At 49.8% G+C, this 27,173-nt stretch overlaps 1 protein-coding gene across 2 annotated transcripts in view; it reads right to left on the reverse strand.

Moving 5' to 3' along the window:
- The window catches only part of SUZ12 (SUZ12 polycomb repressive complex 2 subunit), a 59,143-nt gene that overhangs the window by 24,479 nt on the left and 7,491 nt on the right, over positions 1 to 27,173 (reverse strand). The window lies entirely within an intron of this gene.

Consider the following 27,173-nt stretch of genomic DNA (forward strand, 5'->3'; position numbering starts at 1 on the left):
GGAACCACCAAATAATATTTTTTTTTTTATGGCAGAGACCCCTAGAGCATCGATCCTCAAACTACGGCCCTCCAGATGTTGTGGAACTACACATCCCATGAGGCATTGTAAAACTCTGACATTCACAGCCATGACTAGGAATGATGGGAATTGTAATTCCAGAACAACTGGAGGGCCGTAGTTTGAAGACCCCTGTCCCAGAGAATAAAATGGAGAGATTGTTGCAATACTTTAGGTCACACCGTATTTGCGCAGCAGTCTTACAAAACTCAATTGCTTTTGGAAACATATGGATTTTTGCCTTACCGTTAAATCCTTCTCTGATGTTCATTGAGGGACACAGCTCCATATCTTCTTGACCAATGGGTTTATGCTGCTCTCCATAGGAGGACACTAGGTGGGAAAAAAATGTGACCACGCCTTTAGGGCAGTCCCAGGGGGTATACTCTTTACTTCCTGCTATAGGACTTCAGTTTTTTAACAAGCAGTGTCAGAAGAACATAAAACCCAACTCAGAGGGGTGGGTGCGGTGTCCGTCAACAGACATCAGAGAAAAAGGATTTTACGGTAAGACAAAAACCCAGTTTTCCCTTTCGTTCATTGACGGACATAGCTCCATATCTTCTTGGCCGATGGGACATCCCAAAGCAGTGTGAATATGAGGGGTGTGAATAACAGCAAGAAAAAACACACTTCCCAAAGGCTAAACATAGCCAACCAGGCAAAATAAGAGCTCAACCAGGAACAACTGGAGCTTACCTGACAAAAACAATACACCCTCAAAGAGGACTAAACCTCTCCAACAGCGGCCTGCAAAACCTTGCGGCCAAAAGAAGCATCCGCAGATGCCAATACATCCACCTTTTAAAATTTTGTGAAAGTGTGCAGACAACCATGTGGCCGCTTTGCATACCTGCATCACTGGCGTCTGATGAAGGAAAGCCCAGGAGGCACTGAGCGCCCTCGTAGAGTGTGCCTTAACAAGTAAAGGAGGATCCTGACCCTTAATGGAATAGGCCTGCACCACCGTCTGTTTGATCCATCTGGAAATGGTTGCAGCAGACGTGGCCATCCCCTTATGGGTACCATCCGCGAGGACAAATAAGGAATCAGGTTTCCGGAGTGACTCAGTTGCCGCCAGGTACACCCTGATTGCCCAAACCACATCCAAAGAATGGAAGGACATCTCTTTAGGATGCTTAGGACACAGAAAAGGCAACACATTTGTCTTCATTTAAATGGAAACCAGAGACGATTTTAGAAAGGAACGACTGACCGGTACGAATCACCACCTTGTTTCTGTGAACCACCAGGTAAGGTTAACGACAGGATAATGCAGCCAGCTCCGACACCCTGCGTGCAGAAGTAATAGCTACCAAGAAAGCTACCTTCTGTGTCAAAGTGAGCAGAGTAATCTCACAAATATTTTCCAAGATTGGTGCTGTCGGTTATGCAGAAACCAAACTGAGGTCCCGAGGAGGCATTGGAGACCTCACAGGGGGAGCCAGGTGGCGGACCCCCCTGAACAAAGGAATTGGTGGCCAACGGGCATTGAAAGAAAATCGCCAGGGCCGATATCTGGCCTTTGATGGCACCCAAGGCCAAAATGCTGAACTACACCTCCTTGGTGAAACCCCAAGACGTGACATTGAGAAGAACAGGGGAAAACCGCCCCATCCCCCCCCCCCCGGGACTCACACCAAGTAATGTACGCCCTCCACACTCGATAAATCTTCCTAGAAGTAGATTTTCTAGCTTTTAACAGCGTAGGAATCACAGATTCAGACACCCCTCTATCCTTCAACAGCCAGGCCGTCAAAGCCAACAACTGTAAAGAAGGATGGAAGATCAGTTCTTGAGTTAACAGATCTTCTCTAAGAGGGAAACTCCAAGGGACATTGGCAACCAGCCTTACTAGGTCTGTGTACAAGGACCTGTGAGGCCAGCCCGATGCCACTAGGATGACCAGGACCCCTTCTGCCTCGATCCTTCGCAGAAGTCTCGGCAGCAGAGTCAGCGGAGGAAATACGTACATTAGACGATATTGGCTCCAAGGAGCTACAAGAGCGCCCGAGACCTTGCTACGAATCTCTGCACCTTCCTGTTGAGACAAGAGGCCAACAGGTCCACACCGGGAATCCCCCACCTGAGGGACAGTTGATGAAACCCCTCCTGTGGAGAGACCATTCTCCCTGAGCCAACCTATGCTAACTGAGGTAATCTGCCTGACAATTTTCCACCCCTGAATATGCACGGCAGAGATGGCCAGAACTAAGCATTCTGCCCACCTTAGAATACCGGCTACTTCCCCAGCTGCTAAGGCACTCTTGGTGCCCCCTTGATGATTGACATATGCTACGGCTTTGACATTGTCCGATTGAATCCTCACAGGGCTCCCCTGAAGATGAGCTGTCCAACGGATTAGGCAAATTTTCAGGATATTGATCGGCAGACTGGACTTTGAGAGTCCAAACCCCCCTAAACTAATCCGTACCCAAGACACCTCCCCATCCAGAGAGACTGCCATCCGTTGTGACCACCGTCCAGTACAGGGGGAGAAATGATTATCCTGTTGAAACGACGGAGAGCAGAGCCACCAGATCAGGGATCCCCTTGTACACAAGCTCAACAGGATCAGATTGTCTAGAGCCTGTGGGTTCTTGTTCCATTTGAAAAGGATCTCCTTCTGCAGAAACCTGGTAAGGAACTGAGCAAACAGAACCGCCTCGAAGGTGGAGACCATCAGGCCCAGGAGTAGCATGCAAGTCCTGAGGGATGATCGCCGGTTGGACAGCAGGAGCCGTGTTGCATCCTGCAACTTCTTGAGTTTCACCTCCGGAAGAAACACCTGGGCTAAGGTCGTGTCCAGGGGTCAGGCCCAAATAGTCCAGTTTTGTGGACGGAACCAGAACAGATTTTCGGAAATTCAGATTCCATCCGAACTGTTGCAAAGTTTGCACCAAAATGTCCAGATGGTCTTTCAGGGCATTCGGAAACTCTGCTCGCAGAAGGAGGTACTCCAGCACCGCAATCCCCTTCTGCCTCAGTAAAGCCAACACTTTTGTAAACACCAGAGGAGCCGAGGCGAGACCAAAGGGAAATGCCACGAATAGTGCTCCTCGCCCACGGCAAAGTGAAGGAAACCCTGATGCCTGACATATATTGAGATATGAAGGTAAGTGTCCTTGATATCAATAGGGGCCAGGAAATCCCCTTGAAGGTATGCCACCACTGTGCGAATGGACTCCAATCCAAAATTTCTGAACCCTCAGAAAGCAGTTTAAAGCCTTGAGATCCAGAATGGGATGGACCTTGCCTTCCTTCCTTGGGAACAGTAAACAGGTTTGAATAAAATCCCTGAAAGCGTTCCAATTCCAGAACCGGTACAATGACCCCCTGTGAGAACAGATCATGTACCGCCCCAAGAAGACCTCAGACGATATGGGGACAAACACAGATAGGAAGGAAAGAACCTTGCCGGAGGCAAGGAGCGAAACTTGATCTTGTACCTGGACAGAATCAACTCCTGTACCTATTTGTCTTGAATCCAGGAGGTCCCCAGATCTGGAAAGAAGCAAAGACATCCCCCCACCCCAAGCACAGGTGAGGGTGCCCCTGCAGACAGAAGCGAGCTGGTCTGTGGTTCTGGAGGGGCCTGCTCTTGACTTACCCGGCCAGGGCCTCATCAAATATGAGGTTAGGGGTGGATTTTGACCCCTGGTCCTTAGATCCCTAAGAACAAAAGGACCGCTTATGGACCAAGAAGAAAGGACCATGCTTGCGATGAGTCTCTTCACTCCTGGAAGCAGGGTACTCTTACCTCCTGTAAAACCCTTAATAATCTCCTCCATGGAAGCTCCAAACAAGTGGTCTCCTACAAAAAGGAGATCAGTGAATACATTCTTGGAAGCCTGGTCCGCAGACCAGTAATTCAACCATATCATGTGGAGCAGAGTCACCGCCGTCACAGACACCCTGCAGGCTAAGGGGGCTGCATCCAGAGAGGCATCACAGATATACTGCAACCCCTGGACCAACTGGTCCGCCAGGTCAGAAGGAGGTTGTCCACCTTCCAAATCCTGGTGCAAGAGCTTAGCCCATTCCGTCAATGTCTGTGAACCCCAAACACTGGCCGCAGAATGGAACCAGCCATGGTGAAAAGGTATCGTACCAGATATTCAGCTAAAGGGGTCCTTAACGGACAGAGTCCTCCACCAGGAGGGTGGCTTTATTCAACCTGGAAACCTGAGAGTCCACCACAGGTGGTACAGTTTCTTTAGCAGGGAATCCTCAAACTGATACCTTCTAGCAAAGCGCTTAGGGACCCCGACAGTGTGTTTGGGGTAACCCCACTGACTTGCGACAATGTTGTTGAAATAGGCAGGAAAGGGGAATACCTTTGCCACCTTGGTGGTTCTGCGGGGTAACAAACTGCACCGTCACAGTAGTAGCTGCGTCTTCCTAAAGTTTCCCGCACTGATACAATTAATGCATCCACCAGGACCTTTTCATGCAGGGCTGTAGTGGAAGAGGAATCACCCTCACTATCCGAGGACTCCGGGTTCGTGGACGCAGAGCCAGTAAGGTGACTCGCATCCGCGGTGGTCAGATCCACCTCAATCTGCAGGTGAAGGCAGAGGACTCGTCCTATTTTGGAGGGCCAAATCTACTTTAGACACCAGTGACTGCAGGACCACCGTCATAGCGGACAAGGCGGACTGAGACCCCGCAGGTCCCGCAGCCTCAGAGAGGGGGATCAGGTGGTGACACGTGCTCCAGGGGTTAACCTGGAACTGCCAGCAAAATATGTAAAAATTGCTGTGAAAAATACCAACCCACCGCTGCACCAGTGGTACTACAAATCCCAGTGCACCAAAATTGCTATAGCAGCAAGATCGAGCCAAATAACTTCTGCAGGGACTCACCACCCCCTTCTCAGATGCAGAGTGTCAGGCTTCACATCGTGCGAAGCTAGAAGTTCATAGAACTGCCACTAGAGGCCCACCGCCGAATAACTTCATAGACTCCCCATAGACTCCAAAAACACAGCCGCCGAATTATAGAAATAAGAAACTACAAGAAAATAGCTGCCGGACTACACAAACATGGCCGCCGATAAATACAGCAGCCATCCACAACAAAATGGCGGCAGCACGCAGCGCCTGGGGCCCTTCAAGGACTACCAGGTGCAAATGGACAGCAAGGGGGACTTGGGCTAAGGACCCCCACCAGGACCATCCCCCCCCCCCCCAAAAAGGCCGCATTTGTGCCGCCAGTGGTGACCCCCCGGCCCCCAGCCTGCGCTTGACACCCCTACAAAAATAATCAGGCATGTCCGCCCCTTGGGGGGGGGGGGTGAATACTAGGTATGGGTGAATGGGGGTGGTCTGCAGAGGAACCCCGATATTGAGAGAGAGCGTAAAAGTGGGAAGGAAGCACTTGGGGTGGAAGTGGGTAATTGTGGGGTCACATCTCCTGAGGTGAGCCTTCAATTAGGAGGGGGAGGGGCACGAGTGAGGTGGCAGATCACTTTCATATTAGAGCACCTACTTGGATGAAAGACTTTGATCACATTCACGTGGAACAATCACCACATCGGGGAGTTCATGTACTGTGGAATAGATCACACTTGTACACGGACATGATGTGTTTTAAACACGCAGTGTAATATATTATCTTTATGCACAATTTTTTGTATTACTGTAAAACTGATATTTGTGCAGCTTATGCGACATTGTACCCAAATGACATTTCTATCCTCTTCCCTACAAATAGAGCTTTCCTCTGGCGGGATTTGCTCACCGCTGGGTTTTTCATTTTTGAAATAAACATTTGGGCCTCACACACACGGCACATTATCAAACCGTCACTAGAAAGCTATAGAAGGCGTTTTTCAGCATTTTTTAGCAAAACGATATTCCCACAAACGCTTATGGCTCAAAAACATTGATAAATGCTGAATAGTCGCATTTTTTGGCGTTTACCTTTTATCAGAGTTAGAGCGTTTTTACAGCTGAAAAACGCCTCCTAAAACCCGCTAGTTCTGAGGGCTTTTTTTTTTTTTTAACACCCAGAAAACACCCCTGCCATAAACTGCTGATAACAGCCTGTGCGTGCATTGACACGCGGGACAACGCGCGACAGACAAATCGATACGGACACGCGGGACAACACGCGACAGACAAATCGATACGGACACGCGGGACAACAGGCGACAGACAAATCGATACGGACACGCGGGACAACACGCGACAGACAAATCGATACGGACACGCGGGACAACACGCACTGAAAAAGCGATACGGACATGCGGGACAACACGCACTGAAAAAAGCGATACGGACACACGGGACAACACGCACTGAAAAAGCGATATGGACATGCGGGACAACACGCTACTGAAAAAAGCGATATGGACATGCGGGACAACACGCACTGAAAAAGCGATATGGACATGTGAGACAACACGCACTGAAAAAAGCGATACGGACACGCGGGACAACACGCACTGAAAAAGCGATATGGACATGCGGGACAACACGCTACTGAAAAAAGCGATACGGGCATGCGGGACAACACGCTACTGAAAAAAGCGATATGGACATGCGGGACAACACGCACTGAAAAAGCGATATGGACATGCGGGACAACACGCACTGAAAAAGCAATACGGACACGCAGAACAACACGCACTGAAAAAGCAATACGGACATGCGGGACAACACGCTACTGAAAAAAGCGATACGGACACGCGGGACAACACGCGACAGACAAATCGATACGGACACGCGGGACAACACGCACTGAAAAAGCGATACGGACATGCGAGACAACACGCTACTGAAAAAGCGATATGGACATGCGAGACAACACGCTACTGAAAAAGCGATATGGACATGCGAGACAACACGCTACTGAAAAAGCGATATGGACATGCGGGACAACACGCTACTGAAAAAGCGACATGGACATGCGAGACAACACGCTACTGAAAAAGCGATATGGACATGCGGGACAACACGCTACTGAAAAAAGCGATACGGACATGCGGGACAACACGCTACATGGGATGACATACAGGGGAGTTTATTAGCTGCAGAAAAAAAAAACATCCGACGCCAAAAAAAAATAAGAGCCGCTGTAAAAACATCCCGTGTGAATGAGGCTGTAAAGTGTCTGTAGAAAAAGAAGGATTCTGTTCCTTTCATAAACAGCTGCACAGTGCTGGTGCTGTGTAATTTGGCCCCTTGTATCACCTGAAATACCTGGCTGATCCTGCCCCCCCCTCCCCTGTAAACAGACCATGTTTATGGCTGCTGAGCCCTGACACCATGGTCAGTTTACATGCCTCAGCAGTCATCCACAGCTCTCCTCTGCCCCCCCCCCCCTCTAGTCAGCTCCATCCGCTCCCCAGCCCTCCCCTCCTGCTGCTATCATAGCTGTTGTAGTAAATAATGTCCCCAGTGCAGGTGGTTTTTTTTTTTTTTTTTAAATAAGATGAAGTACACTTTATTTTATAGTGCCGCATACATGACCGAGCGCCTCTATCCTCTCCTTCTGGTGGGGGTTTCTTGGCCCCACCCACTTTGCTGTCAGATCGAGAGGAGAGAGGCAGCCAGTCACGTGAGCGCAAAAGACAGCGGCTTATAAAAATATATATATATATATATACACACACACACATACACATTATACGCACACAAATATATATATATATGTGTGTGTGTGTATGTATGTATGGTTAACATTCCTAAAAACTCCCTTTAACAATCAGCCAAGACTCTACACTCTAATCCTGCAGTTTCCAGTCTGATCAATATTTATAAACAATGTTACTTTGTATCTCTCTATTTCCGGTCTGATCAATATTTATAAACAATGTTACTTTGTATCTCTCTCTTCTTGGTCAATATTTATAAACGTTACTTTGTATCTCTCGGGTCTGAACAATGTTTCTAAGCACGTTGTGAGGCTTTTATTTCACAGCAGAATTTTCTACAGCACAAACGTCAAACACATCCGGCCAGCCAGGCCTTGTCATGTGAGCAGTTTTGCAGCCGAAACATGGCGGAACGCCATTCTGCCACCTCCCATCTCTCACCCTTCGCTCTCACTTATACAAACAGAAGCGAATAAACTACAAAACAGTGCTAAAAAAATGCAAAAAGTCTAAAAGTGATAATGAGTCCCACTGTTTATAATTGGTGTAAAATACACCTGACACAGCACAAGGGACATATTTACTCTGAGATCTAACAGATCCCTGCAAGCACTCATGGCAGGGACAGATCTCCAGGATGTGAGAGATGGAGAACGATCTCCCTGCAAGGTGAGGCAGAGTCGCCTACACAGGGAGGTATAGAGCATTGGTTCTCAACTCCGATCCTCAGGGCCCACTAACAGGCCAGATTTTAAGTATTACCTTGGGGAGACGGGAGATGCAGACTAGAGTACTACAATCACTGAGCAGCAAATGAGATCACCTGTGATGTAATTTAGTTATCTTGCAATACTGCACTCTGTACGTAACGCACTCCCGAACATTGCACTCCGACACCCTGTACGCTACACGCACTCCCACACCCTGCACTCTGTACGTAATGCACTCCCGAACATTGCACTCCCACACCCTGCACGCTACACGCACTCCCACACCCTGCACTCTGTACGTAATGCACTCCCAAACATTGCACTCCCACACCCTGCACGCTACACGCACTCCCACACCCTGCACTCTGTACGTAATGCACTCCCACTCCCACACCCTGCACGCTGTACGCTACACGCACTCCCACACCCTGCACGCTACACGCACTCCCACTCCCACACCCTGCACGCTACACGCACTCCCACTCCCACACCCTGCACGCTACACGCACTCCCACACCCTGCACGCTACACGCACTCCCACACCCTGCACGCTACACGCACTCCCACACCCTGCACGCTACACGCACTCCCACACCCTGCACGCTACACGCACTCCCACACCCTGCACGCTACACGCACTCCCACACCCTGCACGCTACACGCACTCCCACACCCTGCACGCTACACGCACTCCCACACCCTGCACGCTACACGCACTCCCACACCCTGCACTCTATACGCTACACGCACTCCCACACCCTGCACGCTACACGCACTCCCACACCCTGCACGCTACACGCACTCCCACACCCTGCACGCTACACGCACTCCCACACCCTGCACTCTGTACGCTACACGCACTCCCACACCCTGCACTCTGTACGCTACACGCACTCCCACACCCTGCACTCTGTACGCTACACGCACTCCCACACCCTGCACTCTGTACGCTACACGCACTCCCACACCCTGCACTCTGTACGCTACACGCACTCCCACACCCTGCACTCTGTACGCTACACGCACTCCCACACCCTGTACGCTACACGCACTCCCACACCCTGCACTCTGCACGCTACACGCACTCCCACACCCTGCACGCTACACGCACTCCCACACCCTGCACGCTACACGCACTCCCACACCCTGCACGCTACACGCACTCCCACACCCTGCACGCTACACGCACTCCCACACCCTGCACGCTACACGCACTCCCACACCCTGCACGCTACACGCACTCCCACACCCTGCACGCTACACGCACTCCCACACCCTGCACGCTACACGCACTCCCACACCCTGCACTCTGTACGCTACACGCACTCCCACACGCTGCACTCTGTACGCTACACGCACTCCCACACCCTGCACTCTGTACACTGTACGCTACACGCACTCCCACACCCTGCACTCTGTACGCTACACGCACTCCCACACCCTGCACTCTGTACGCTACACGCACTCCCACACCCTGCACTCTCTACGCAACCCACTCCTGAACCTGGTGCATAGCACACTCCTGAACCCTGCACACCCCAGAACCTGGTTTACAATGCGTCGGTACTGATCACTCACTGTGTTCATTCAGGAAAGGAAGGGGCTGGTAAATATGACCGGACTCATCCCCCCACTCTCCATCCTGAAGAATCCTATTGGGTGCTTAAAGCAGAGTTCTAGTTGTTTTTGTGTTTATTAAAAGTCAGCAGCTACAAAAAGCGTATCTTCTGACTTGATAAACACACTCACCTGTCCCAGGATGCACACTGCACAAGTCGCGATTCGCCTCCTCAATGGCCGGGCAATCTTCTAGGACCTGTGACATGTCCCAGAAGATTGCAGGGAGGTGGAGAGGAGAAATTCCGCTCGAGTCGCCTAGCAGCCCAAGCGGAAGTGGGAGCACAGTACCTGTCAAAACAAGGTGCCCCCCCCCCCCCCCAAAAAAAAATGACATGCCAAATGTGGCACAGAAGGGGGGTGAGATTTCTGTTAAATCTAAACCTGAACACACACTTGGCATGATTTGGTGTTTGTGTGTCTGGAGTTCACCTATAAATCACCGTCCCCTACATAAAAAAACCTCGGCACGTCCTAACTTCCCCGTGTCATCATCAAACCACAAACCGTTCTCACACCCCCCCCCCCCCCCCACATTTTCAATAATAAAGTCATTGCTTTGTCAGTGATAAGCAGCAAAAGACTACTTTATCAAATCCTCCAAACTAAGGGCATGTTCTATCCATCACTCTGACAAAGGAGCGCTATGGGAGGAATGCAGCACGGGACACCGGTCCTCATAGCAGTGTGTGCAGCAGGAAATAGTTTCCCCTGCCTGTCAGCCTCCTGTATACCGGCTGAGCACACGAGGAGGAGAGCGACGCAGACAGGAAGTGGTGACACGGCATGACCACCATGTGTCCTCCTCAGAACACGTGTGCCTCACTATATCTAGAAGAACAGGTTTATCACATGGGAACTCAGACACCTCAGAAAGGGATATGTATACCACAAATATAAATAAAAATAGAATGCAAACATATAGAACTTTGTTTTTTTACCTAAAGTGGTTCTAAAACCTTAAAGTGATACTAAAGTCTCTTTTTTAATAAAAATACCAAACGTTACACTTCCCTCCTCTGTGCAGTTGGTTTTGCACAGAGCAGTCCGGATCCTCCTCTTCTCAGGTCCCTGGCCCCTCCCTCAAGTACCCCCACAGCAAGCAGCTTTCTATGGGGGCACCGGAGCCGAGCCGCAGCTTCGTGTGTCAATTTAGACACAGAGCCGTGGTCGGCCCCACCCCCCTCACTCCTCATTGGCTGACTGACTACAGTGGGAGCCAATGGAGCCCTGCTGCTGTCTCAGCCAACATAGAGGGAGAGTCCCAGACAACCAAGTCTTTTGTGTAACATCGCTGGATCTTGATGGGGCTCAGGTAAGTATTGGAGGGGGGCTGAGGGGGAGGGGCACACAGCAGGCTTTATTTTTAATGCATAGAATGCACCTTCTGCCTTTATAACCATTATAAAGTTTTTCATCTTAGTGCATTCCATGTAAAAGTGGTGAAAATCCTTCTGTGCTGCAGTTGATCCCCACCTTTCCTTACTTGGATCCAGTGATGTGCACGAGCGTAGCGGCTCCCAATGCTCTCTCTCATTGATTGATAGCAGCACGAGTGATTGGGCTCCCACTGCGGAGCGAGCATGTACGGGTGCCCCAATGGAAAGAGTCTTTCCCTGGCGGCACCTGATAAAGAGGAGGGGCCAGGAGCACCAGTGGGGGATCCCAAAAGAGGAGGATCGGGGCTGCTCTGTGCAAAACCATTACACAGAGATAAAAAAAATAAAGTTTTATAACCACAAAAAAAAAAAAAAAAAAAAAAACACCACACACAACTGTCCAACCACATCCAGAAAAACCTTCCAAATATGACAGAATGAGGACTTGTACTGCACAGAAGGGCGGTCTGTAGATGTAATATTCACCTATAAAGAAATATGGAGACTTCCTTAGTGCTTCCCCATTCACAGAACTCACACTGCTCACCTATCCACCATGTATCATCCATGTATCATCCATGTATCATCCATGTATCATCCATGTATCATCCCACATTCTATTATTGGTAACAGACCGCCAATAGGATATCCTTTACTATCCTAATCAGGTCATAGAATAATTGGCTCTGACCGATTCCCCAACAATGGTAGAAATCAACGTTTCATTAATAAGGAAATCCTTCCGGCAGTCAGCGCCAAGCATGCCAAGGAACACGCAGACTGCCAGTATGCACAACCGCATTGCTGATCTATGCAGAGATATCGGTCCTATTATCCATCAATGGACAAATCGCACCGCCCACATTCCACTGCAGCCCAACGCAGGAGCAGGATGGGTGTGCTAGTGATCACAAGCCACTCCCACATGGAGGGGACACACCCATAAAGGGGGTCATACGTTTGCTATATGCTTTTACTGTATACATCTTCCTTAGTATGGCTGTGTCAGAGGAGAGAGGGAGTAGAGTAGGGACCCGCCACAGACTGTCAGAGGAGAGAGGGAAGAGAGCAGGGACCGGCCACAGACTGTCAGAGGAGAGAGGGAGGAGAGCAGGGACCGGCCACAGACTGTCAGAGGAGAGAGGGAGGAGAGTAGGGACCGGCCACAGACTGTCAGAGGAGAGAGGGAGGAGAGTAGGGACCGTCCACAGACTGACAGAGGAGAGAGGGAGGAGAGCAGGGACCGTCCACAGACTGACAGAGGAGAGAGGGAGGAGAGCAGGGACCGTCCACAGACTGACAGAGGAGAGAGGGAGGAGAGCAGGGACCGGCCACAGACTGTCAAGAGGAGAGAGGGAGGAGAGCAGGGACCGAACACAGACTGTCAGAGGAGAGAGGGAGGAGAGTAGGGACCGGCCACAGACTGACAGAGGAGAGAGGGAGGAGAGCAGGGACTGGCCACAGACTGTCAGAGGAGAGAGGGAGGAGAGCAGGGACCGGCCACCGACTGTCAGAGGAGAGAGGGAAGAGGGCAGGGACCGTCCACAGACTGACAGAGGAGAGAGGGAGGAGAGCAGGGACTGTCCACAGACTGTCAGAGGAGAGAGGGAGGAGAGCAGGGACCGGCCACCGACTGTCAGAGGAGAGAGGGAAGAGGGCAGGGACCGTCCACAGACTGACAGAGGAGAGAGGGAGGAGAGCAGGGACCGTCCACAGACTGACAGAGGAGAGAGGGAGGAGAGCAGGGACCGGCCACAGACTGTCAAGAGGAGAGAGGGAGGAGAGCAGGGACCGAACACAGACTGTCAGAGGAGAGAGGGAGGAGAGTAGGGACCGGCCACAGACTGTCAGAGGAGAGAGGGAGGAGAGTAGGGACCGGCCACAGACTGACAGAGGAGAGAGGGAGGAGAGCAGGGACCGGCCACAGACTGTCAGAGGAGAGAGGGAGGAGAGTAGGGACCGTCCACAGACTGACAGAGGAGAGAGGGAGGAGAGCAGGGACCGGCCACAGACTGTCAAGAGGAGAGAGGGAGGAGAGCAGGGACCGAACACAGACTGTCAGAGGAGAGAGGGAGGAGAGTAGGGACCGGCCACAGACTGACAGAGGAGAGAGGGAGGAGAGCAGGGACTGGCCACAGACTGTCAGAGGAGAGAGGGAGGAGAGCAGGGACCGGCCACCGACTGTCAGAGGAGAGAGGGAAGAGGGCAGGGACCGTCCACAGACTGACAGAGGAGAGAGGGAGGAGAGCAGGGACCGTCCACAGACTGTCAGAGGAGAGAGGGAGGAGAGCAGGGACCGGCCACCGACTGTCAGAGGAGAGAGGGAAGAGGGCAGGGACCGTCCACAGACTGACAGAGGAGAGAGGGAGGAGAGCAGGGACCGTCCACAGACTGACAGAGGAGAGAGGGAGGAGAGCAGGGACCGGCCACAGACTGTCAAGAGGAGAGAGGGAGGAGAGCAGGGACCGAACACAGACTGTCAGAGGAGAGAGGGAGGAGAGTAGGGACCGGCCACAGACTGTCAGAGGAGAGAGGGAGGAGAGTAGGGACCGGCCACAGACTGACAGAGGAGAGAGGGAGGAGAGCAGGGACCGGCCACAGACTGTCAGAGGAGAGAGGGAGGAGAGTAGGGACCGTCCACAGACTGACAGAGGAGAGAGGGAGGAGAGTAGGGACCGTCCACAGACTGACAGAGGAGAGAGGGAGGAGAGCAGGGACCGGCCACAGACTGTCAGAGGAGAGAGGGAGGAGAGTAGGGACCGGCCACAGACTGTCAGAGGAGAGAGGGAGGAGAGCAGGGACCGGCCACCGACTGTCAGAGGAGAGAGGGAAGAGGGCAGGGACCGTCCACAGACTGACAGAGGAGAGAGGGAGGAGAGCAGGGACCGGCCACAGACTGTCAAGAGGAGAGAGGGAGGAGAGCAGGGACCGAACACAGACTGTCAGAGGAGAGAGGGAGGAGAGTAGGGACCGGCCACAGACTGTCAGAGGAGAGAGGGAGGAGAGTAGGGACCGGCCACAGACTGACAGAGGAGAGAGGGAGGAGAGCAGGGACCGGCCACAGACTGTCAGAGGAGAGAGGGAGGAGAGTAGGGACCGTCCACAGACTGACAGAGGAGAGAGGGAGGAGAGTAGGGACCGTCCACAGACTGACAGAGGAGAGAGGGAGGAGAGCAGGGACTGGCCACAGACTGTCAGAGGAGAGAGGGAGGAGAGCAGGGACCGGCCACAGACTGTCAAGAGGAGAGAGGGAGGAGAGCAGGGACCGGCCACAGACTGTCAGAGGAGAGAGGGAGGAGAGCAGGGACCGGCCACAGACTGTCAGAGGAGAGAGGGAGGAGAGTAGGGACCGTCCACAGACTGTCAGAGGAGAGAGGGAGGAGAGTAGGGACCGGCCACAGACTGACAGAGGAGAGAGGGAGGAGAGCAGGGACTGGCCACAGACTGTCAGAGGAGAGAGGGAGGAGAGCAGGGACCGGCCACAGACTGTCAAGAGGAGAGAGGGAGGAGAGCAGGGACCGGCCACAGACTGTCAGAGGAGAGAGGGAGGAGAGCAGGGACCGGCCACAGACTGTCAGAGGAGAGAGGGAGGAGAGCAGGGACCGGCCACAGACTGTCAGAGGAGAGAGGGAGGAGAGTAGGGACCGGCCACAGACTGTCAGAGGAGAGAGGGAGGAGAGTAGGGACCGGCCACAGACTGTCAGAGGAGAGAGGGAGGAGAGTAGGGACCGGCCACAGACTGTCAGAGGAGAGAGGGAGGAGAGTAGGGACCGGCCACAGACTGTCAGAGGAGAGAGGGAGGAGAGTAGGGACCGGCCACAGACTGTCAGAGGAGAGAGGGAGGAGACTAGGGACCGGCCACAGACTGTCAGAGGAGAGAGGGAGGAGAGCAGGGACCGGCCACCGACTGTCAGAGGAGAGAGGGAGGAGAGCAGGGACCGGCCACAGACTGTCAGAGGAGAGAGGGAGGAGAATAGGGACCGGCCACAGACTGTCAGAGGAGAGAGGGAAGAGCGCAGGGACCGGCCACAGACTGACAGAGGAGAGAGGGAGGAGAGCAGGGACCGGCCACAGACTGTCAGAGGAGAGAGGGAGGAGAGCAGGGACCGGCCACAGACTGTCAGAGGAGAGAGGGAGGAGAGTAGGGACCGGCCACAGACTGTCAGAGGAGAGAGGGAGGAGAGTAGGGACCGGCCACAGACTGTCAGAGGAGAGAGGGAGGAGAGTAGGGACCGGCCACAGACTGTCAGAGGAGAGAGGGAGGAGAGTAGGGACCGGCCACAGACTGTCAGAGGAGAGAGGGAGGAGAGTAGGGACCGGCCACAGACTGTCAGAGGAGAGAGGGAGGAGAGTAGGGACCGGCCACAGACTGTCAGAGGAGAGAGGGAGGAGAGTAGGGACCGGCCACAGACTGTCAGAGGAGAGAGGGAGGAGAGCAGGGACCGGCCACAGACTGTCAGAGGAGAGAGGGAGGAGAGTAGGGACCGGCCACAGACTGTCAGAGGAGAGAGGGAGGAGAGTAGGGACCGGCCACAGACTGTCAGAGGAGAGAGGGAGGAGAGCAGGGAACGGCCACAGAGGGATCACACTAATATACTGAGAAGTATACACCAAATCATCTCCTCTGAACATTTTCAGCCGAGACATTCACAACAAAACCCCCAAATCTCACCCTGGAACAGACTAAAGCTCCATTCACACCAATGTCACTTTTCATACTTTTTGCAGAAATAACTTTAATTTTGTTATCATTGGTTCCTATGGAACTCGCTCACATCACATCAATGCATTCTTGTCCCTCCGTGTTTTTGGAAAGGGTCAGAGACTTTTTAAATGCAAAACGGTGCTTTTTTCCCCTCTTTTTGGGGGTAATAGACTTCAATGGAGAAGCTGCAGGAAAGCATGTAGTACATCTGTACCATGTTTTTGCTGCAAACTGGGTTTTTAAATCTGCCAAACACATTTTTCAAAAAAAAGAAAAAAATTGAACGCGCAAATCGCTGCAAAATTGCAATGAAAAAATTAAATGTGGAAAACACAGCAAAAAGCACCATAGAAACCCTCAAAAACATGCATAGGTGTGAATGGAGCTTCTAAGTCACATGACAAGTCGCAGCCGATTCTTTTCAATGTTCAAATCAGTGCAATTGCAGCAATTCTGAAAAGGTCTCTTCACTACCTTGCTGTGTCTCTGCTCCAGAGAAGATTCAGCCAAGGCCAAAGGGTTTGAGAATGACACAAATCTGAATTGTCACAAAGTCTGCGGCCTCAATGTTTGTAGATCTGTGTGTCGGATGTTATTATGGGATACCAAATAGAATTCCAAGCATTCCATAAGTGGCCAAGGCTTTTATTGAGGATGACGAAGTGTGCACAGAGACAATATTTGTAGCGGTGACCCTTCCTTTTCCTGACCTCTGCAATTCTCCCCGGCATGAGGTCACTAAACTTCTGGGCCACATTCTGACTGATGGCCGCCCCCCCCCCCCCATTCTTCCATAATCAATGCTTGGAGCTTGTCAGAATTTGTGGGTTTTGTTCACTCGCCTCTTGAGGACTGACCACACGTTCTCAATGGGATGAAGGAGTGGGGGGTTTCCTGGCCATGAACCCAAATTTCCAGGTTTTGTTCCCCCCAAGCCCCTTAGTTATGACTTTTGCAAATTGTGAGTCAGCTTCTCTGCTGCCCTTCTTGACACCAGGCCGTCCTCCAAAAGTCTTCTCACTGTGCGTGCCGACGCACCACACTTGCCTGCTGCCATTCCGAGCAAGCTCTGCACTGGCGGTGCCCCCATCCCACTCTGCACTGGCGGTGCCCCCATCCCACTCTGCACTGGCGGTGCCCCCATCCCACTCTGCACTGGCGGTGCCCCCATCCCACTCTGCACTGGCGGTGCCCCCATCCCACTCTGCACTGGCGGTGCCCCCATCCCACTCTGCACTGGCGGTGCCCCCATCCCACTCTGCACTGGCGGTGCCCCCATCCCACTCTGCACTGGCGGTGCCCCCATCCCACTCTGCACTGGCGGTGCCCCCATCCCACTCTGCACTGGCGGTGCCCCCATCCCACTCTGCACTGGCGGTGCCCCCATCCCACTCTGCACTGGCGGTGCCCCCATCCCACTCTGCACTGGCGGTGCCCCCATCCCACTCTGCACTGGCGGTGCCCCCATCCCACTCTGCACTGGCGGTGCCCCCATCCCACTCTGCACTGGCGGTGCCCCCATCCCACTCTGCACTGGCGGTGCCCTCATCCCACTCTGCACTGGCGGTGCCCTCATCCCACTCTGCACTGGCGGTGCCCTCATCCCACTCTGCACTGGCGGTGCCCTCATCCCACTCTGCACTGGCGGTGCCCTCATCCCACTCTGCACTGGCGGTGCCCTCATCCCACTCTGCACTGGCGGTGCCCTCATCCCACTCTGCACTGGCGGTGCCCTCATCCCACTCTGCACTGGCGGTGCCCTCATCCCACTCTGCACTGGCGGTGCCCTCATCCCACTCTGCACTGGCGGTGCCCTCATCCCACTCTGCACTGGCGGTGCCCTCATCCCACTCTGCACTGGCGGTGCCCTCATCCCACTCTGCACTGGCGGTGCCTCCACCCCACAGCTCAATCACCTGTAGGAGACGCTCCTGGCACTTGCTGGACTCTCTCGGGCACCCTGTAGCCTTCTTCACAAATGCAGTAGAAATGTTTTTTATGGCATTAAGTTAATTTTCATGGCAAAGAGCGACTTCATTCATCTGATCGCTCTTCAGAACATTCTGGAGTACTGTATATGCCGATTGCCATCAAACACTGAGGCAGCAGACTGACATTTCATATTTGTGCCATTTACAGATCTTTTGGCCCCGGATGTAAAGTCACAGCAGAAATCGTGTAACTTTGTGGACATAATGTGAATGGATCCTTCTAACCACTCAGGAATACACCGAGGTGCCGGTGTGAAGGAAAAGTTTGCTTTGCTGCCGGTAAGCTGTTTTTTTCCCCCCAGATATTAACCATTTCAGTCCCGGACACTTTCATCCCCTTTCTGCCCAAGCTGATTTTCAGCACCGTCACACTTTAAATGACAATTGCGCGGTCGTGCAACACTGCACTCATATGACTTTTTTTGGAGACAAATAAGAGCTTTCTTTTGCTGGGATTTATTCACCTCTGGGGTTTTTATTTTTTGCTAAAAAAAAAAAAAGACCAAATTAAAAAAACAAACCTTTTTAGCCCCCGTTCACATTAGGACGCTCCGACTTCGGGGGCGACCTGTGAAGTCGCGTGCAGCGCAACTTCGGCGCGACTTGCACGGACTTCATAAAATGAATGTCTATGCAGGTCGCCTCCAGGTCGCCCTGAAGTAGTACAGGACCCTTTTTCTAAGTCGGAGCGACTTGTGTCACTCCTATTAGAACCGTTCCTGTACTACACTATGGGAGCCTGAGGACCGCGAACTGTCAGGCTGACAAGTCGGATCAATGTGAATGGACACTTAGGCTACATTCACACCTGAGCGTAGCGTTTTTCGCGCGTTTTTTTACCGCGATTTTACCGCGATTTTTGCGGCGTTTTTTACCGCGATTTTTACCGCGATTTTTGTGCAGGCGTTTTTAGATTGAATAGAGATCAATGGAAAACGCCTGTAATCTGCCCAAAAAGAAGCTCATGTACTTTTTTGAGCGTTGGGCGTTTTGTATACAGCGTCAAAACGCTCAGATGTGAACAGGGGCCATTGAAATGAATAGGATTTGTCTTGTTGGGCGTTTTGAGAGCTGATCCTAGAGCAGAAAAACGCCCCAAAAACGCCCCAAAACGCCTAGATGTGAACGGAGCCTTAGTGATATTAAAGTCTTGTTTTTTTGGTTTTGTTTAAAAATAAACATGTCAATGGCAAATGAGGAGGGAGAGTCCTGAACAGCTGATCCTCTCATTCAACATTGCTGGATGGAGATGGGCTCAGGTAAGTATTAGAGGGGCTGCAGCATAGAATGCATTGAAGTGATTGTAAAGTCAGAAGGTCCATTCTATGCATTAGGATAAAAAAAAAAACCCTTCTGTGTGTAGCAGCCTCAGTCACCACCCCAATACTTACCTGAGCCCCATCTCTATCCAGCAAAGTTGCACGGGAGAAGGAGCTGTCCAGGACTCCCTCCTCATTGGCTGAGACAGCAGCTCGGTGCCATTGGCTCCCACTGCTGTCAAAGTCAGTTAGCCAGCCAATGAGGAGAGAAAGAGGATACAGGAAGCTGCGGCTCGGCTTGGGTGTCCCCATAGCAAGCTGCTTGCTGTGGGGGCACTTAAGGGGGAGGAGCCAGGAGCGCCAGGAAGGAACCCGAGAAGAGGAGGATCCGGGCTTCTCTGTGCAAAATCAACTGCACAGGGGGGGGGGGCTGTGTAACATGTTTGTTATTTTTAACGAAAAAAAAAAAAAAAAGACTTTAGTATCACTTCAAGATAAAAAACCTTCTGCCTTTAGAACCACTTTATTTTCTATTAAAAATATTTGCAAATAATTTTTCTTCTTTGCTGGTGGGGCACTGATTGGGGAGGCACTGATGGGGGAGACACTGATGGGGGGGGCACTGATGGGGGAGACACTGATGGGGGAGACACTGACGGGGGAGACACTGATGGGGGAGACACTGACGGGGGAGACACTGACGGGGGAAGACACTGACGGGGGAAGACACTGACGGGGGAGACACTGACGGGGGAGGCACTGACGGGGGAGGCACTGACGGGGGAGGCACTGACGGGGGAGGCACTGACGGGGGAGGCACTGACGGGGGAGACACTGATGGGGTGGTGATCAGATTATCAGTGTTTGGAATTGCCGGCTCTCCTCACGCTCTGACCGCGTGTACGGAAAGGACTGCCGATAACCTACAAGTCTGTTTACAATGTGGTCAGCTATGATTGGACACCGTTGATCACATGGTAAAGGGCATCTGTGAGTGGCTCTTTACCTTGATCACAGAGCGTGCCCTGGGGGCGGGGTTCTGGGAGGGCCTCTATTGACGCCTTTCCAGAAATAGCCGACCACGTGGTTGGCAACCAGAGGCCCGGAACTGCATGCCCGGGACATCGGGACAAAGGAAACTGCGCTTGCCTGGGAATTGGCTGACAAAAGCCCAGGCGCCAGGATGCTTTTTTAGTTGCCATGGTGACCTGGCAGCCCATGACTACAGAAATATAAAGTGTGACAGATACAATGGTAGCAGGAACAATCTATAGAGGAATATAGGAGGAGTGCCATATACAGTATGAGCCGACATCTATACACCAATGAGCAACGATATAGATTGAACAGATAGAGGAGGCCCAGGGCTGGAGAAGACCATGGAGCTCTATAGGGGGGAGGGGATGTATAGAATATACAGTATATTATACAAACTCTGTAAGACCTAAAGAAGGAACCCGGTGAGAGAAAAATGATGCAGATGTATAGGGGCTGGTATATGGAATATATAGGGGATGTATACACCCAATATAATATTAGACTCACTATGGGAGGTCTGAGGACAGGAATGACGAGGATGTATAGGGGCTGGTATATATAGAGGATGTATACACCCCATAGTAGACTATGGGAGGTCTGAGGGAAGAGCTCCAGGAGAGGGAATGATAATGGGAATATATAGGAGGTGATGTGTAGAATGCATAGGGATGTAGGTGTATGTATACATAGAGAACATAGGGGACATATAGACTATATAAAGGTATATTATACTATGGGAGGTCTGAGGGGAGGGCTCTAGGAGAGGGAATGATAATGGGGATATACAGGAGGTAATGTATAGAATGCAAAGTGATGTATGTGTATATATATATACAGTACAGACCAAAAGTTTGGACACACCTTCTCATTCAAAGAGTTTCCTTTATTTTCATGACTATGAGAATTGTAGAGTCACTCTTCAAGAGGAGTCACCTGAAATGGTTTTCACTTCACAGGTGCGCCCTGTCAGGTGTAATAAGTGTGATTTCTTGCCTTATAAATGGGGTTGGGACCATCAGAAGTCAGGTGGACACACAGCTGATAGTCCTACTGAATAGAATCTTAAGCCCCGTACACACGTAGCGAACGTCGGCCGAACGATCGGCCGTCTTTTGTCCGGTGCTGTCCTGTCGGCTGAAAACTGCAAAAGACTGCACATGAATTTTGTTGTCCAACAACAGCCGACTGCAGAAGTGATGTCATGTGATGGTTAACTTTCCGTGTGTTTTTTCTTGCCCAGCATGCCCAGTCTTGCTAATCGGCTGTTTGTCGGCCGAATTCTGTACTGACTGGCGAACAATCGGCCGTTCTGGTGTTGACATACAAAAATTTTAATGCCTGCACAACAGATTCTGTTCGGCCGAAAATGCGCCGCCGGCTGTCGGAAGCATCATACTAACAAGCCTACAATCGGCCGATCGGTCGTCGGCCAAATATTTACGGCCGACAATCGGTACGTGTGCTTTAGAATCAGGGCTGTCTTTAACACAGGGCAAAAGGGGCAGCTGCCCAGGGTCTAGTCATTGTTGTGGGGCCCAAAGCAGCTGCCCCATGAGCCCCCAAATAGTTGATAAGTGGATTCAAGAGGGCCCAAGAAAATTTTTGCCCAGGGTCCAACCAAGAATAAAGACGGCCCTGGTTAGAATTTGTATTATGGCAAGAAAAAAGCAGCGAAGTACAGGAATACGAGTGGCAGAAGAGACTTGTTTGGGCTAAAGAACACAAGGAATGGACATTAGACCGGTGGAAATCTGTGCTTTGGTCTGATGAGTCCAAATTTGAGATCTTTGGTTCCAACCACCGTGTCTTTGTGCGACGCAGACTCTACATGCCTGCTTCCCACTGTGAAGCATGGAGGAGGTGGTGTGGGGGTGCTTTGCTGGTGACACTGTTGGGGATTTATTGAAGGCATACTGAACCAGCATGGCTACCACAGCATCTTGCAGCGGCATGCTATTCCATCCGGTTTGCGTTTAGTTGGACCATCATTTATTTTTCAACAGGACAATGACCCCAAACACCTCCAGGCTGTGTAAGGGATATTTCACCAAGAAGGAGAGTGATGGGGGGGGGCTGCGCCAGATGACCTCCACAGTCTCCGGACCTCAACCCAATCCAGATGGTTTGGGGTGAGCTGGACCGCAGAGTGAAGGCAAAAGGGCCAACAAGTGCTGAGCATCTCTGGGAACTCCTTCAAGACTGTTGGAAAACCATTTCAGGTGACATCAAGAGAATGCCAAGAGTGTGCAAAGCAAAAGGTGAAGAACCTAGAATATTACGTATTTTCAGTTGTTTCACACTTTTTTGTGATGTATATAATTCCACATCTGTTCATTCATAGTTTTGATGCCTTCAGTGTGAATCTACAATTGTCATAGTTATGAAAAAACTCTTTGAATGAGAAGGTGTCCAAACTTTTGGTCTGTACTGTATCTATATATATAACACACATATACACTATATAATAAGGGATAGTATACTATGGGAACACATTTTTTTGCTTAGAATAAAAATCACGATTCTCAGCGTAACGTCATCTTTCACATTATACAAACAATTGGGATAACTTTATGGTTTACGATTTTTATGTGTATTTTTCCCTAAACAACTGCATTTGAAAGACCGCTGCACAAATACCGTGCAACATAAAACATTGCAACAATGGCCATTATATTCTCTAGGGTATTTGCTAAAATATATATATGAAATGTTTGGGGGTTCTAAGTAATTTTCTAGCAAAAAATACTGATTTTAACTTGTAGGCCACGTGTCAGAAAGGTTTCGTCTTTAACCGGTTGCCGACCGCCGCACGACTATATACTGCGGCGGTCAGCCCCGACCAGGCAGAGTGACGTATGGGTACGTCACTCGCCTGTCACTGACTTGCGAGCCTATTGCGGGCGGGCGCGCGCCCGCCGCGGCTCGTTCACAGACAAGTCAGTGCGTGTGACCGGCGGACTCGATGTCCGCCAGTCACACTACGATCGCTCCTGTGAAGGGAGAAAGACAAGCTGCCTGTCAGTTCTCCCTGTGTAAAAGTGAAGATCTGACCGTTCTACTATGTAGAACTGTTGATCTTTGCTTTTACACCAATAGGAATGTCCCTACACAGTTAGAATCACGCCCCTAGGACACACTTAACCCCTCCCTGTCCAATAAAGTTGACCCCTTCCCTGCCAGTGTCATTTTTGCAGTAACAGTGCATATGTATAGCACTGATTACTGCAGTAATGTCACTGGTACCCCCAAAAGTGTCAAAAATGTCAGTCAAGGGTCCTATCTGTCCGCCGCAATGTCGCAGTACCGAAAAAAAAAAATCGCAGATCGCCGCCATTACGCGTTAAAAAAAAAAAATGACAAAAATCTTTCCCTTAGTTAGTAAACGCGATAACTTTTGCGCAAACCAATCAAAATACGCTTTTTGCGATTTTTTTTTACCAAACATATGTAGCAGAAAACAAATTGGCCGAAAATGTTAAAAAATTTTGATTTTTACATTTTTTTTTGGGGAATTTCATATAAAAAAATTTGAAAAATATTGTTATTTTTGCAAAATTGTCGCTCTTTTTTTGTTTATAGCGCGTGATCAAAAAATCGCACAGGTGATCAAATACCACCAAAAGAAAGCTCTGTTTGTGGGAAAAAAAGGACGTCAAATTCGTTTAGGTACAGCGTCGCACGACCGCGCAATTGTCCATTAAAGTCACGCAGTAAAAAAAAAATCGCAAAAAAAAACCCCTGGTCCTTTAGCAGCCAAATCCTCCGGGGCTTAAGTGGTTAAGAGGTTAAACTGCCCTCATTTATAGACTTAAGTTCATTCCTTTGATGTAAAAGAATGAAATGATACAATGTAAAGGTGTGTGATATAGAATGAAATGATACAATGTAAAGGTGTGTGATATAGAATGAAATGATACAATGTAAGGATTGTGTTTATAGTTATCTCTCAGTAATATTGATAAACATTTGACAAATCTCTCATTATGGTGACAGCTGGGAGAGATGAGAGAATGGAGGAAATGCTGAATTCTCATTGTGATCGGTGAGTGAATGGAGATCGATGAATGGTGCAGCTCTAATATGATGTATATGGGGGGTGATGTATATGGGGGGTGATTTATATGGGGGGGGGATAACATGATGGTGGTACCTCCTGCAGGAGAAGATATCTTCTGCCCACATATAGAATAGAATCCCATACACTGACCCCCCCCCCCCCCCCGTTATGACTGTGTGTCTATACTGGGATTATACTGGGAATAGGAAGTCCTGACATTCTCCATACATCTCATCCACATGACCCCTCCTGTCCCGGGTCTGATCACAGGGGATATATACAGGACTATTCATATACTCATCTATACAGTACAGAAGACATATATATATTATAGAAAGTGATGGGGGGAGGGGGTGCTATAAAACTATATAAGGGGTAATATAAACAAATTACTATGGAAGGCCTATAGGAAGAGTCAGGACTGGATATGATGGGGGGGGGGGGTGTGTATATATATATATATATATAGAGTGGGGGAGGGGTATGAGGAGATAATGTATGGGATATATCCTCATATATGACTGTGGAAGGATTCTATGAGGTGTGTGCAGTATATATGGGGGGGGATATATATATATAGGTTAGGCCTGCAGGGAGAGCTGTGTGATATATGAAGGGGGAGGTATATAGATAATATATATGGGGAGATATATTGGGGGTAACTATACTGACTCTCAAAGGCCTGTGTGGATAGATAATATATATGGGGGAGGGGGGTATACAGATGGTATATAAGGAGATATATACACTGAATCTCTAAGGCCTGCAGGAAGAGCTATGCGGTATATATAGGGGGAGGGGGATATAGATAATATATACAGGGGGAGGGGTATAGAGATGGTATATAGGGAATATATATATATATATAGGAGGGGGAATATAGATCATATATATGGGGAGGGGGTATACAGATGGTATATAGGGAGTATATATATGGGGGAGGGGGATATAGATAATATATATGGGGGAGGGGGGTATACAGATGGTATATAGGGGATATAGATAATATATATGGGGGAGGGGGTATAGATAATATATATGGGGGAGGGGGGTATATAGATGGTATATAGATAATATATATGGGGGAGGGGGGTATACAGATGGTATATAGGGGATATAGATAATATATATGGGGGGAGGGGGTATACAGATGGTATATAGGGAGGGGTATATAGATAATATATATGGGGGAGGGGGTATAGATAATATATATGGGGGAGGGGGGTATATAGATGGTATATAGATAATATATATGGGGGAGGGGGGTATACAGATGGTATATAGATAATATATATGGGGGGAGGGGGGTATACAGATGGTATATAGATAATATATATGGGGGAGGGGGGTATACAGATGGTATATAGGGGATATAGATAATATATATGGGGGGAGGGGGTATACAGATGGTATATAGGGGATATAGATAATATATATGGGGGAGGGGGTATACAGATGGTATATAGGGGATATATAATATATATGGGGGGAGGGGGTATACAGATGGTATATAGGGCTATATATAATATATATGGAGGAGGGGGATATACAGATGGTATATAGATAATATATATGGGGGGAGGGGGTATACAGATGGTATATAGATAATATATATGGGGGAGGGGGGTATACAGATGGTATATAGGGGATATAGATAATATATATGGGGGGAGGGGGTATACAGATGGTATATAGATAATATATATGGGGGAGGGGGGTATACAGATGGTATATAGGGGATATAGATAATATATATGGGGGGAGGGGGTATACAGATGGTATATAGGGGATATAGATAATATATATGGGGGGAGGGGGTATACAGATGGTATATAGGGGATATATAATATATATGGGGGGAGGGGGGTATACAGATGGTATATAGGGGATATAGATAATATATATGGGGGAGGGGGGTATACAGATGGTATATAGGGGATATAGATAATATATATGGGGGGAGGGGGTATACAGATGGTATATAGGGGATATAGATAATATATATGGGGGGAGGGGGTATACAGATGGTATATAGGGGATATATAATATATATGGGGGGAGGGGGGTATACAGATGGTATATAGGGAATATAGATAATATATATGGGGGGAGGGGGTATACAGATGGTATATAGGGGATATAGATAATATATATGGGGGGAGGGGGTATACAGATGGTATATAGGGATATAGATAATATATATGGGGGGAGGGGGTATACAGATGGTATATAGGGGATATAGATAATATATATGGGGGAGGGGGTATACAGATGGTATATAGGGGATATAGATAATATATATGGGGGGAGGGGGTATACAGATGGTATATAGGGGATATAGATAATATATATGGGGGAGGGGGTATACAGATGGTATATAGGGGATATAGATAATATATATGGGGGGAGGGGGTATACAGATGGTATATAGGGGATATATAATATATATGGGGGGAGGGGGTATACAGATGGTATATAGGGGATATAGATAATATATATGGGGGGAGGGGGTATACAGATGGTATATAGGGGATATAGATAATATATATGGGGGGGAGGGGGGTATACAGATGGTATATAGGGGATATAGATAATATATATGGGGGGAGGGGGTATACAGATGGTATATAGGGGATATAGATAATATATATGGGGGGAGGGGGTATACAGATGGTATATAGGGGATATATAATATATATGGGGGGAGGGGGGTATACAGATGGTATATAGGGGATATAGATAATATATATGGGGGAG

This window comes from Pelophylax lessonae (assembly GCF_965119305.1).
Source record: "Pelophylax lessonae genome assembly, chromosome: 11".
Classification (NCBI taxonomy): Eukaryota; Metazoa; Chordata; class Amphibia; order Anura; family Ranidae; genus Pelophylax; species Pelophylax lessonae.